The sequence below is a fragment of the Kogia breviceps genome, chromosome 4, assembly GCF_026419965.1.
Source record: "Kogia breviceps isolate mKogBre1 chromosome 4, mKogBre1 haplotype 1, whole genome shotgun sequence".
Classification (NCBI taxonomy): domain Eukaryota; kingdom Metazoa; phylum Chordata; class Mammalia; order Artiodactyla; family Physeteridae; genus Kogia; species Kogia breviceps.
The window spans coordinates 13,573,771-13,588,895 of NC_081313.1; the positions used below are offsets into that span (position 1 = coordinate 13,573,771).

The following is a 15,125-nucleotide window of genomic DNA, read 5'->3' on the forward strand; positions in this document are numbered from 1 at the left end:
TGGAATTTCTCTGATGTCTTTCTCATGATAAGACTGGGGCTATAGGTTATCAGGAGGAAGACCGCAAAGGTAAATGGCCGTTTTCGTCACATCATATCATGCGTATTTACCATCCACATGACTTATGACTGTTGGTATTGACCTCGGTCACCTGGCTAAAGTAGCATCTGTCAAATTTCTCCACCATAAACTGACTCTTATTGCCTCTTCCTTTCCATACTGGAATGCAGTCTCTATTTGCAGCCCACAGCTACAGAACAGGGAGCTGAGCTCTCCCACCTTGAGGGTGGAATATCTGTGTAAATTATTTGGAATTTTTCTGCACAGGAGATTTATCTCTTCTTATGTATAGCAGTATGGGCTCACGTATACTTTTTTCATTCTTTGGGTTATAATCCAATACTAGTTTGTTTGTTGCTCAAATTCTTCTCGTTTGGGCCATTGGGAGCTCTTTCAGCTGGCTCCTGTGCTCCTTTGACGCGCCCGATCATTGTATGGAGATTTTTTTTTGCGGGGGGAAGGTGGGGTAACAGACACTTCTTTTCTTTCTGATGTTACCAGATGCTCTGGTCTTGTATATGTCCTGCCTCAGTTCTAGAATAAGCCATTTCTCCAAAGTCCTGGTTCCTTTCATTTGAGACTGTTATAAAAAACCAAGATCAGGGTGTTTGATGTGCTTATTGCTGCTGGGGTGCTCTCCTGCCTTCTAAAAATCCGGTATGACAGCAAAAAAAATAAATTCCTGATCATAACATTACTCCATCTCTTAATAATTGATATGTCCAACAATTTATCCTTGGTTTATGGAAATTCATGTAAAATTTGGTATTAAATCTTTGCTGTCTGAGCCAGAACTTTTTTTGTGTGTGTGTGGTACGCGGGCCTCTCACTGTTGTGGCCTCTCCCGTTGCGGAGCACAGGCTCCGGACGCGCAGGCTCAGCGGCCATGGCTCACGGGCCCAGCCGCTCCGCGGCACGTGGGATCCTCCCGGACCGGGGCACGAACCTGCGTCCCCTGCATCGGCAGGCGGACTCTCAACCACTGTGCCACCAGGGAAGCCCTGCCTCATTATTCTTTAGACATGTCACATTCAAGCAAAACCAAAACGTGTCATGGAGATGCCGGGTCCTTTCATGACCCCACTGATCATATAAAGGGAGAGGCATTTGATGGGGACAAATGTTTTCAACTCCCCCCAAAACAGACCCAGTTGGAACCAGTTTCCCCCAGTCTTCCATAAGCCCTTACTGGTATCAACGTCATGTTACTGTATCACTTTGTTACCTCTAAGGCCATTTTGTCCCTTAATTATGGTTCTTCTTACATTACTTATTTCATCCTACCTCATTAGCACAATACTGAAGTCTCTTCCCAGTGATGTGGCAGTAATCAGCCATTTATTCAGATTGTTTTAAGATAAGGAATCATCAGTATACCTTTATTCATTGAGGTAGAGGAAGTAAATTCCAAAGCTCTTCTGGAACATAAAGACAAACTTGTTCAGATGTCTTCTAAAATTACAAACATTAAGTATTATCACCAATTATGACTAATTAGCATTAAAAAGGATGTTTTAGAAATTAAAGGCTGCATTCAATAGGGCATAATAATAAACCCTAAAGTTTAGTTTCCAATGTTACAGACACACTGTGAAAGGACAATTTTTACAGCTATTACATACAGATCAGCATTTTATTCTCCTAAAGGATTTTTAGCCTCCAACTAAACAGTTTCTTTTAAGTGGTTATGCCATTTAGAATTTCCACATCTGCAGCTCAGCTGTCCCAGTATATTTTTGATAGTAAGATAACTAGTCAGAAGAACTGAAGCTCTCAGCTCTCACTTTCTAATGAGAAAATGGTTACAACAGTTTCGGGCAGAAAAGAGATGATTGAAATTGAATCTGCCCTTCGGAGATGATGAGTATGTTTATTTCCCAGACTGTGGTGATGCAACACAAGTGTATACACATGCCCGAACTCAACAAATTGTCTACATTGTGTGTGTGTGTGTTTGTGAACTAATTACACATCAGTAAAGCTGGAAAAATAATACTTTATCTACCTTGAAAGTGTGTGCCCTCTTAATCCAGTTGGGAGATAGTCAAAGCCACCAGGTGGTCAGAAATTTTCAACTTCATGGAAAATAAGCATGTGCAATGGTTTGAATGCCTGTATCTCCCCAGAATTCATGTGTTGAGCTCCTAACCCCCCAAGTCGATGGTATTAGGAGGTGGGCCTGTGCAAATGGTTTCAGTCATGAGGGTGGAGCCCTCACGAATAGAATTTGTGCTATTATAAAAGAGGATCCAAAGATATCCCAACCCCTTCCACCATGTGAGGACACAGTTGAGAAGGTGCCCACCGTGAACCAGGAAGAGGACTCTCATCAGAACGTGACCTTGGTGGCGCCTTGAACTTGAACTTGCAGCCTCCAAAACTGTGAGAATAAATTTCTGTTGTTTATAAGCTGCTCAGTCTGTGCTATTTTGTTATAGCAGCCCAACTGGACTAAGACAGCATGCAAATTAAACATGAAAATCTCCTCTGCACTTAGAAGGCAGTTCCCTTTGAGATTTCCCTGAGCATCTTCAGTATATAGGACAGAAACCATTGGCAGGAGATTTGAACAGTGGTTGGCCAACTGAAACTTGGGTTGGATTTTACTTATGCACCAGCCGTGGTTAAAATAGAAGGTCTAAGATTTGGAAGCAAATCATCTCAAAGCTCCCAAGAAGTCCTGTGGACATTCACCACCTTTCTGGAGCTCAGTCAGACGCTTCTACTTTCAGTCCCATGTCTAAAAGAAAAAGAGAAATTAGCGATAATATGTATTTTGAAAAGCTGTGGCCAATGTCTTCTTATAGCGACAGACGTGGATGAGACCGGGAGAACTTGCTCACGACAGCAACGTTAGTAGTTACTGATAAGTGATGTCTTTGATGAATCTTGTGAATTCAGACTCTGCTTTATCAGTTATGCCAAGTTCAGTGAGTGAGGCTTCTTGTACCTGTGAAGGAAATACTTCATCGCATGTTTTCAGTGCTTTGCAATAACTACATTAGTTACATTAATAATCTAGTTGACCATTGGGGAGTAATAAGATATCTCATAGGCCTTCCTGTAAACATTTCTTATGGGGAGATACCCAGTTTTAGATACTTATTGTTGCTGCTTATTCTCTGCTCTCGCTGAAAGAGACTAACACAATCCTGCCTGTTGTGATGTGACTTTTAGTGCTTCCCTGCGGAGGTTAGCCCTCTGCCCTATGCTACTTGGCCACATGGCTTGCTTTGGCCAGTGCTATGTCAAGAGAAGTGATACATATCACATCAGAGAAAACATCTTAAATGTCATCGTATGATTCCACTCTTGCTCTTTTCCCTCTGCCACGAGAATGGAATGTCTAAGTAGAGGCTGTTCCTTCAGTCTAGAAGCCCAAGGAAAAAGCTGTTGCTCTTTTCAGTGATTTAGGGGCTATTTGTTACTGTGGCGCACCTACTGAAAACTGACTAATATAGCCTGTATCAGATACTTGTACGCTATCTGCTTGGCACTATCTTATTCCAGCCTCCACTCTGGCTGCCGGTTCTGTGCATGTTTCTGCCAGCTTCATGCCAGGTCAGTCTGAGAGCCACCTTGCTTGAACTTGTGGATGCATCTCTTGATTTCTGCCACGGGCTTCTCTGTCTCTGCAGTGTGGAATATCCATGAGAACACATTTGACATTTTCACATGTAATACTTGAAAAGTATGAGGGGTACAAAGCTACCCTTAATCAATGGTAGAGTGAAGTCAATGGAAAATCTCCTCTTCCTACTTTTGTCCCTCGTGCAGTCAGTTCTGAGGCATTTTTCACGAGACATACCAGAAGTTCCATCAGAATAGAGCACTGGCTGCCCAGAGGATTGGCCAACTCTATAATGCATCTCTGTAGGCTTTGCTTTCTTCTCTGTTTCATTCCCTACATCCTGCATTCCTGCTCCCTGGAATCACATTCCCAAGTAAACTATCTGGACACTAGGAGTCGTAGACTCGGGCTCAGCTTTCAAGGAGCCCATCCCACTTTTCCATTTGCTATAGATTTTGTGAGAAGTGGGTAGAGCATCCAGCCATTTTGGCCCATTTTCTGCCCAAACCTTGGCTACTTTACGGTTTGAAGTTTCTTTGCGATGTTTCACTGCCCCTGTGGACTCTAGATGATGGGAAAATTGAAAGCATTTTTGAGTCTACAGGGGCTTCGCCATTTCTTCTACAACCTGATCTGTGGAATAAGTGCCCTTACTGCTCTAATAGACAGAATAATCCCAATTTGGAGGTAAAGTATTTTTGAACTCCCTAAGTTAGTGTTAGAGTGAGGAACCCACTGGGCTTTCCTCCCTGTCTGAATCATTAGGTAGCTGCTGGATCACTCTATTCCAAAACCCTGATCTTATCTTTGAAATAAATGAGTCATATGCCACCTTTGCCCATATGTGCACTTCTGTCATCCTACGAATAGATATACTATCACTAGAATATATTCTTATGGGCTGCATTCCTTCCATATAAATAAAATCAACCTGAATACTCTGAATATTCAGGCACCCAGTGGGAAGGATAATCTTCTCTCTTTGTTGTCACAGCTTTGCTCAAATGCGCACCCAATGTAGAGGATAACTTTGGTGGTAGTTCGAGCCACACTGAAAGCTAGAGCATTCAAATCATGGCGTTATTTCCATCACCCCCCCCCCCTTACTTGTGTGTGCCAAGCCATAAGTACAAGAGTAAGGGGAGAGTATTGCCAAGTAGCTGTCTGGAGAGCCCCCAGATAATTCAGTGATTTGAAGCACTTCCTGCAAGTCTCCAAAACTTGTGTGTCTGTGCGTGGGTGTGCATGTGTGTGTATATGCACACTCATGGGTCTGTATATGTGTGTGCATGTGTGTATGCATGGATGTGTCTGAGTGTGCATACATTTTGTATGTCTGTGTGCACATGTGTGAACACGCATGCTCACATACACACGTACAAATCATGAAGGACTGATTGTGAAGAAGGGCGGCATCTGAAAGATCTTCAGAGGAGATGGACCAATGGATAGAGACAAGAGCAAAGGTGCAGTTTAAGAGGAGGATTACCACAGTCTTAGCCAAGCTTTTAGCCAGAATAGCTATTTAATGATCACTACACCAATGAGAATCATTTCTACAACTGTCTACCATTGATATAAATGTTAACAAATTTTGGAGAAGTAGCCTGCACACAAGAGGGAGGGCAACAAGTTTTACTACTTGGGCAGCACACACAGAGGCAAAGAACTTTTCCTTTCCTGGTGCTGACAACAGACAGGGATCAGGTCTTCTTGTGAGTCCTGTTGACAGGACCTGCTTATTGTAGAGGTGAGGTCAGGGTTCTGCAACAGGCTGATGCTGGGCTCCACAGCGATCAGAGGGGAGGCCTGCCCCATGGCTCCCTCATTCTGGTGAAGGAGCCAGGGTTTCCTTTTCTGTGCTTTATTGCAAAACAACTTTACCCCGTTTTTCCTCCTTTACCCTAAGCTTCTGGGTCTTTTCCCCTCCTCTGTTGAGCACGAGTTTTTATTTTTTAAATGAATATATTTAATAATACATCAGTCATAATTATCTCATGGTACTTAATTATCTTTTATCACTGGCAGTTATATGGTGTCTTTTAATTCTTTAGAAAACTTTACGTAAATATAGAACATGAACTTCTTAAGCATTGAATTGATTGAAAGTTCCAAGATTTCATTAGGAACTTTAGAAAAATACATTAAATTAACTTTAAAGAAAAGTCCTTTTCCTTGATATTAAGAATCTTCTTAAAAAATGGCACTTGAAGCATTTTCCCAGATAATTTAAGTAGACGATTTTTATAGGGACATATAATTTGTGATATTGTTTGGCTATGACAGGAACCATTTTTTAAAAATGAGAGTTATTTACATTATAATTTAACTTAGCCATACTCCCAGGTTGACATTTATAGACTCTTAAATATTTGCATAGGTAATAATAATGTGTTTGACTTATAAAACAAATGTAAGAAGGTTTATTTAATTTAGTCTTTGTACAAAAAAATCTAAAATGTTCTCTTTTTATTTTTATTTATTTGAATATGGCAGTAACTTGCTCCATCACAAAAATAAGACATACAGTCTTATTTAAAACCAAAACTCACAGCATAACTTGTCAAATGATTTGCCTTGAGTGGGTATATTAAGCGAATCCTAAAATTTAAGTGTTACCATTTATTTTACCATGGACAGTTGCAACCTTCTAATTCTTGGTTTGAAGGTCTTAATACAAAATATTACCAAATGCAACTTTTCCAACTTACTGTTGTCTCAGACAGGCTGTGTCCTCTCTCAGGCTCCCTCGAGAAAGATACAGCTGTCAAAGTTAGAAAAGTGGCAAATTCTGGCCCATCTTTTAGACCCAGTCAAGATGTCGCCCAGAGGTGTGACTCCCGCAGGTTCTCGAGCTGACTGTGCACATTGCTTTGTGGCTCCATGGCCAGTGACATCATATGAGTAGCCTAAAATCAGCCCTGGTGGGAATATTCATGCCACAGAAATCAGCAACTCTACAAATGAGGGTGTGTGTTTTTCTTTTTACTGAGAGCTGGTCGCTACCATTTATCGACACATCACTGATAACAACCTCATTTGTGAAGACCTGGGTGAACCAGGCAGAGCCTGGGTACTGATGGAGAGAGACTGGGTTAGCCTGTGGAACCAAACAAGCCTAAATCTCAGGGTCTTATCAGAACAGAGGATTATTCTCACTCTAGTGGGGCCTGCTGCCCGTCTGAGTGATAACTTCCACGTGGAGACTCGCAGAGTTAGGCTGACAGAGACCCGTCCTGTAGTTGCAGCATCTGGAATACATGATCTCCATGCTGCAGGGCAATGGAGCATTAGAGATGCTCACCTGGAAATAAAATGCCTTGGTGTATCAGTTTCCTACTGCTGCTATAACAAATTACCACAAACTCAGTGGCTTCAAACAGTATGAATTTATTATCGTATAGTTCTGGAGGATCTTACTGGGTTAATATAAAGGGATTGGCAGGACTCTGTTCCCTCTGGAGGCTCTGAGGAAGAATCCACACCTTTTCTAGTTTCTAGTCGCTGCCTGCGTTCCTTGGCTTATGGCACGTTCCTACATCTTCAAAGCCATCAGCATAGATTCTTCAATCTATGCACTCTGGTGCCTGCTTCTGCTGTCACTTCTCCTCTTTCTCTTCTGCCTCCTTCCATCTTTTAAGAACCTTGTGATTACACAGCCCACCCTGATAATCAATCGGGATAACCTGCCATAAGACTTTTACCTTAATTTCACCTGCAAAATGCCTTCTTCCCTATAAGGTAACATATTCATAGGCTCCAGAGATAAGAATGTGTATATCTTCAGGGGGCCACTATCCTGCCTGATTTAATGGGGCTGAACATAGTAGAGTGGTCCAACTTTTTCAAGAAAAATAAACATCTTCAGTCTTTGAAAAGGTTGGAATTACCATTACCATTAATTTGTGGTCATTAATTACCATTAATGACCACAAATTACCATTTGTGTGTGTGTGTGTGTGTGTGCGTGTGCGCATATACACATATACATACAATACAGATACATAATATTCAATTCCTTTTCATGTTTGCTTCTTCAAAAACCATTCTCAGATGATACAAATTTGGGGGCAAATCCTTCAACTTCCTGATAGGAGTAGAGAGGAGGTGGATTCCCCAAATATTTTTATCAAAGAACTGTGCCTCTCTTGTGATCCCTTATGGTTCAATTTTATAAGGGATGCACATTGGAACTTAAGTCCAAGAGTTAGGTATCGACATAAATCCTGTGCACTGTCCAACAGTTTGCAAGCCCTCCTTTTCCTAGTTAGGGACTCCTATGATCACTAATAATGAACGCCTCACATCAGTTTTCACATCGGTAGTTCAGAGACCCAGAGTATCCACCACGGCTCTATGTTGCCCTTTAAAAGAATTTAATTTTATAAAAAGAACTATTTCTTCCCTTCCTTCCTTTCTTCCTTCCTACCTTCATTCCTTCCTGCCTTCCTTTCTTCCTTCTTTCCTTTCTCTCTTTCTAATGATAAATAGCATTACAAGTCTCCAGAATTTTAAAGCCCTATACGAAAAAATCCAATTTTAAAAAAGTAAATATATTTTGACCCAATTTGGTTCATAAAACAGGAAAATTTGCCTTTAAATCAGAACCTTTAGATATGATTTTTCTTTTGTTCAAAAGATACAAATTAAAAACAAATGGAAAATCTTTCAAAGTAAATATGTTGACCAATAAAATTCCTGATGATTCATAAATATTCAAAAAACATTGCATTTGATGTATTAGAGTTGAACAATACACTACCTAATCTGATATCCTCTCGATTAGAAGAAATGTGCTTCAAAACCTCTGTGTTTGCACTTGGCCAATTACAGACATCTATTTGGGTGAAAATATGAATACTAAGCCATTTCCCCAGACAATTGTATTATATGGTCCAAAACTTGGTGGTTACTTTCCTCTGCCATCAATTTTACTTCTACTGAAGGCTCTTTCTTTTCCCACCTACTGCCTTCAGAGAAAGAAGAATGCACACCATTTAATCTGCCTGAAAATCCAGAATCAAAGAATAAAAAATCTTTTTGTTTTTAAGGTTCAGAGCGACCAACTCTCTTTGGCAATCACACAGGTTACTACAATGGGAAATGCAAAAATCTCGGGGCCCTCGAAGCTTAATTACTCTCCATATTTACTCTGATCCCTTCCTGGCAGCCTGCATCTCTGCCTTAATTCATAGCTAATAGAGGTCAGAGTTAGGGTTAATAGCCTGCAGCTCAACATTCATTAAGTCATTCCCTGATCATTAAAACATCCTGAAAGAGCTCTGTGCTGAAGTTTTAATAGCAGCAATATATGGAGACTTGCTGTTCTCAAATACTAATAATGTTCTTTTACGACAGTAAGGAAGTGTGTGTATCCAACAGCTACTTTTAATCTTGATTACCGGTTCGGCTCTCTTAAAGTAAATTCAAAAACCAATTTTTAGGAAAACTTCCAGAATGATGAGATTTCATGCATTAGAATTTTCTGACCCAGGAGCTAGTGTCACAGTTCTGGGGATCAATAGTTCTCTTGGTGCTGATAGAACCAGGTATGGGAAAGTGCCCTGGAGCTGGTCTGGAAGATACCTTTAGTCCTGGCACTCTCTTCAGTCCTTTCAGCAGACACTAACTGAGCATCTGTGATGGAAAGGCTCCGGACTGGGGATACAGTAGTGAACAGGACAGATATGATCTTGTGGAATCTATATTTCTGCCACCTGGAGATATTCCCTGGCCCACATTAGACTGAAGAATCTGGAAAATGGTAAAAAGAATCACATAGTTCTATGTCCATCATCAAGGTTGAGTTTCAAATACATTACAAAGGTTTGGATGTGTAACTACTCATATAATTTTAAAAGTAAAAAACAGTACTATAGATCGTCTCTTAATATATATATATGTCTTGTATTATGGGAAAAAACTCAGCAGTCTTCCACATGAGTCAGGAAAAACCCAGGCCTCCCTCCTGGGTTTCTCTTTTACTACCCACACAGAACACTTCACCTCTGATACTTCTGGGCACCAAATGTGTGGGGAATTTTCCCCCATCAAACAATTCTGTGACGTCAGCTGGGTGTCCTACAATTTAACTCAATTCTGACACTGTTGACCTGGAGGTAGCATCAAATCCCAAAGGCTACAGGCTCAGTCACCTGTGACCGTCCACCACTTCAGACACCCATCAAAGCAGTAGCTCTCCAGGTTACCTACAACTTCTGTCTGAGTTGTTTAAAAATCATAGGTTCCGATGACCTCCACCCCCTTGGATCAGGTTATTTAATCTAGCTGTTATTAGCTAGAAGAGCTCCCAGAACTCAGGGAAACACTTACTTACATATACTGGTTTATTAAAGGATATGATAAAAGATACAACATGAGCAGCCAGACGAAGAGATGCCCAGGACACGTTCTAGGAGGGTCCCCAGCAAAGGAGCTTCTGTCCTGGCGGAGGTCAGGTGTGTCACCTTCCCAGTACGTGGATGTGCTCGCCAACCTGGAAGCTTCCCGATTCTCATACTATTGGGATCTTTTTGGAGGCTCTCTCCTGTAAGCACTGCCACGCAGGGAGAAATTTCTCCCTCTACGCCTCTTGAGTTCTCGTGGCTGGACTAACAATAAAATTGACCCAAGACAGATTGAGAGAAGAAAAAGAAACGCATTCCAATTTGTGAGCACAGAGGTCTCATAGAAATGGGACCTACGAAGCAGCCAAAGCAGGCAGCTTTTATACTTGTCAGACAAAGAAGCAATAAATATATGAGGAATTGACGGGACAAAGAAACGTACGCTTTGGGTGCTCAATTAGTGAAGAATCTAAATAGTTGGGCATGGAGTCGTGGATTAGAGAAGTGACGAAGAGGGTTTGTTTATATAGCCTTCTTGGCCTCAAGTTCCTCATCTCTGGCTATAAGGGTGTCCTTCTACCTCCAGATGCAGGGGCTGAACCTTTCACGTAGGAGATTTAGTTCCTGCTTTCAGAGAGACAGAGAGGAGCGTCAGAGCGTCCCTCTTGCCTTGGTCCTTTCTTAAGTAACTTTAATTCAAAATATTCAATATGCCATTGAGGCATATCTGGGGACAGCCTGACATGGACCCCAGCTGTTACCTCCTCCCAACCTAAGTGTCCATCAACAGATGAATGGATAAGGAAGATGTGGCACATATATACAATGGAATATTACTCAGCCATAAAAAGAAATGAAACTGAGTTATTTGTAATGAGGTGGATAGACCTGGAATCTGTCATACAGAGTGAAGTAAGTCAGAAGGATAAAAACAAATACCGTATGCTAACACATATATATGGAATCTAAAAAAAAAAAAAAATGTCATGAAGAGATTAGTGGTAGGATGGGAATAAAACGCAGACCTACTAGAACATGGACTTGAGGATATGGGGAGGGGGAAGGGTAAGCTGTGATGATGTGAGAGAGTGGCAGGGACATATACACACTACCAAATGTAAATTAGATAGCTAGTGGGAAGCTGCAGCATAGCACAGGGAGTTCACCTCTGTGCTTTGTGACCACCTAGAGGGATGGGATAGGGAGGGTGGGAGGGAGGGTGATGCAAGAGGGAAGAGATATGGGAACATATGTATATGTATAACTGATTCACTTTGTTGTAAAGGAGAAACTAACACACTATTGTAAAACAGTTATACTCAAATAAAGATGTTAAAAAAAAAAAAAAAGAGGCGTGTCTATGGAAACATAAGGAAAAACAAAGGTTAATGACTGGAGCAGATTAGAAACCAGTTTCTGAGCCCAGGGCAGGCAGTCAAGAAGATTTCTAGATGTCAGAGGTGAAGCACCTTTTGCAGTTTGATATGTTTCTGATGATGTCATCAGATGTTCAGGTAAACTTCCTGAGTGGCTCAAACAGTGAGAGGCATGAAACTCGTTTAAATATGAACTGCTGTGGCAATTTCTCTGAAGTTTATGTCAGGTTGTCCAGCCTTAGTCTGCAGGGCTTCAGGAAAAAGGGCAGTTTTAGTTCTCACTGATTCCAGGTCCAAAGGGTAGGAGAAAATTGAAAATATTAGTTTGGAGAACTGTGGCCAGAGATTGGAGGAAACTAGAAAAATTCATGTTCCAGGTTAGTGTTTAGATAAATAACTAAACCTCAAGGAAAATTAATAATATTAAAATCAAATACCTAATATAATAACTATTATTTATTATAGTTTCTACTGAAACATAATTTTTCTATCTAAAAATCACCCTCATTTCTACCAAAGATAGCCAAATTAAGAATAATTTGTTGGCAAAATAAGTCTAGTTTCAATAAACTTGACCTGATTCTTTACATAGACTTAACAAGAATAGTGCTTGATCATATAGGCTCTTTTCAGTCTGTTTTGCTGAAACTTATCATAAGGACTCTCCAGATTGAGCATTTAATAGTTTCTTGAGGCTAAGAAGCCAAGCCAAATATTTGCCATCAGACTTTGCCTGCAATACCTATAGATTTGGGTGAATTCCTTTCTTCTCAGGGTCTCTAAAATATCCTGAGGTCCCTGTGGCTGCCAGGAAGTGACCTCCTTACTCATCTGGTAAGGCTGCTAGGGACCCTGTAAGCAAGGTACCAAATTGTTTTTCCAAGGGACTTTATTGGCTCTGTACAGTCAACTCTGTACAGGAACATTTTTAGTTCCTTAAAGCTGTCTGGTCATATCTGAGTCTATGTATGTCTCTATCAAATATGACATTCCAGTCAAAGCTTTGGTAATATAATCAGTGTTTCCATTTGTGTCCTTTATAAAGGGAATAGATTCTTACTGAACTTATGAAAATAACTCTATTACCAAGACAATAAGAACACTCATTGATAGTTTCTGAATTCTGAAGGGATCAGGTAGGGAGAAAAAGATAAATGTTTCAATTTTCATTACAAAGCTATAATTTACCAAATTGCTCTAAGTGTATACTTAGCTTAAGGGAAAAGAGGAAAAATTTTCCTTAAATCTGGAGAAACAAAACATTTTTTAAAACACAGCACTGTCTTTCAAAAAATTAATTAATCATCTTCCTCAGTTCATTTAGCCCCATATAATTAATTCTTGTTCTGCTTGATCTTTTGTTAGAAGTTTTATGAAGCCATCAGTTTTCTTTTAATTACAGATCTGTAAACTCTTACCCAGTTCAGTGGTATGATTTGAAAGTTATCAGAAATTTGTATTCTAGAGTACCTGTCAGATTCCTTCCCATAAATTTCTCTGAAAATAAAACACATTTGCAGGAAGCTTTTGTACAAGCATCTGAGTAAAATAACAATAGTCTGTAAATGATGAAAGACTTAAAATATACATTATTAAAGATCTGATTCATTATAATGGATTTGACAAGAAAATTTGGTTATCTCTGTGACACATTTTAAGATAATAACTAGAATTATGACTAACAACTAAGACACATCCAAATTTTAGGAATTTCATATAATTTCTAGAATACTTATATTAATAACATTTACTCATACAATATAACCTGAGAAGGTTTAACATAATTTGACAATGCTTCACATGTAATTTAATATACCAGATAAGTTTAATTCATTAAATAGCTCTCTTTTATAAGGAGAGAAAACAAATCTTTTGAGGTACTGCAGGGGCCCTCTGAAAAACTTTGACGTTATTTCTAGGTCAATAAGATTTCATTTAGAATTTGATTTTGGGTAAGTTTGTCAAAAATATCAAAAAGGTTTTAAAACACATGGTCAAATAGGATCATACATCATTGCGAACCAATACTTAGGTATCCATTTAATCAAAGACTTCGCAGGCAAATACAGAAAATTAAACAGTTGTTAAAAGCCTTACCTCTTTTAATATTGAAAAGACTCAAGGTTTTTTTTTTTATATATAATTAAATACCTGATGAAAACAAAATATAGAATCTTTGTTTTTCTAGACAGATTACATTAAAGGTTAAAAAAAAATCTTTATTTACAATTTCTCATTAAGAGCATACCTAAGTGTTCATCAACAGATGAATGGATAAAGAAGATGTGATACACACACACACACACACGCACACGCACACACACGCACATGCCGTACGTAGAGCGGCTGGGTCCGTGAGCCATGGCCGCTGAGCCTGCGCGTCCGGAGCCTGTGCTCCCTAACGGGAGAGGCCACAACAGTGAGAGGCCCGCGTACCGCAAAACAAAACAAACAAAAAAACAAACAACTTTGCCCTTTTAATGGAAAGAAAAAACAAATTTTAATTTTGTTCCAGCTTATTTTTTATATTAAAACTCATTTACATAATTAAATTTATTCCAACGAAATTCCTTTGCAAATATTTCCTTTTTTACAAATTTTCTATAACTCTCTATGTCTATTTTAGTTTGTCCCTTGTTCTCTTTCCCATTTAGAAATAAAGCGCTTTGGGACAAAATCACTTTCTTTTTCCTTAACAAAAATCTCCATTCCTTATGCGTTTTTTTTCAAACCCCAAAACATATCTTACTTTTCTTATTATTTCTAGTAGCTTTAACCACACATATTAATTAGATTTCTTAATCCTTTGAAACTTTAATTTTTGGGGAAAATATTAAGAAAACTGCAAACTGTGTTAGCGTTTTGTGGGTTGGCAAATTTATAAATACATTTCATAATTTCTAGAAACATACGCTACTTCATAGTATATTCTTTCAATAATACACAAGATATACATATTTACTAATAGACCCACAAATATTTATTCTCTCTGTAACAAAAGGTCAAAAAGTAGGTAAACTTAGAGTTGCTTAGCACTTATTGTTTCAGTATTTTATACCATTTGGAAGTGATCTAGACATTCAATGAATTCCTATTATTTAATTTAATTTAGCAAAACTCTAAGGGTGTAAATTACCAAAGAGATTTAGGAAACTATTTAAGTAGACATATCATAAAACAATTATCGTTTGAAAGTTCACCTAAAAAGTCTTACTTACATCGATTTAATACATTTGTTCTTAACAATCATACTTAGACTATTCATGATAATTTCATGAGACATTAAAGTACTTAGTCATTGTCTTAAATTTTGTGGGTTTTGTTTGTTTTTTGCTGACAAACTTTGCAACAGGGACAACGTGAGCCCATCTGACTAGTAAACAGAGGTAGAACAAAATTTGTTTATCTGCATTATATTTAATGCTAATAAATCTGAAGACATACCTGTATTAATTAAACCAACAAGCTTAAAATGAGCTTTTATTTACCAAAGATTATCCTAGATCACGTGAGCTTGAAATACATTTGGGTGTATTTTTATTATAGTTTTGAGATTTTGTGTGTGTAAGTGTATAAGACAATTAAATAGAGCTCTTTTACAAATTACTTTTGGCAATACCATTTGAAGGCAAAAAATACCATATCTATAATGTACACATATAGATAGACACAACCAGAAATCTCATAATTTTCATTTTAAAACTTTAATCTTGAATCAGGTACAACAGAACACTCACCAGTTTATAAATAACTGTTGGAATAAATCATTTA

The 15,125-nt window shown here is 38.9% G+C and overlaps 1 protein-coding gene across 1 annotated transcript in view; it reads right to left on the reverse strand.

Annotated features, from left to right (window-relative positions):
* Nucleotides 1-1,416: 1,416 nt before the first annotated feature.
* Nucleotides 1,417-15,125, reverse strand: part of LOC131755421 (cytoplasmic 60S subunit biogenesis factor ZNF622-like) — a 151,475-nt gene continuing 137,766 nt past the window's right edge. The window contains exons 6-7 of the transcript XR_010840086.1: nt 9,218-9,385; nt 1,417-3,010 (exon numbers count right to left, since the gene is read on the reverse strand). The gene's annotated coding sequence lies outside the window, so the exon portion shown is untranslated. The remainder of the gene's footprint in view (nt 3,011-9,217; nt 9,386-15,125) is intronic.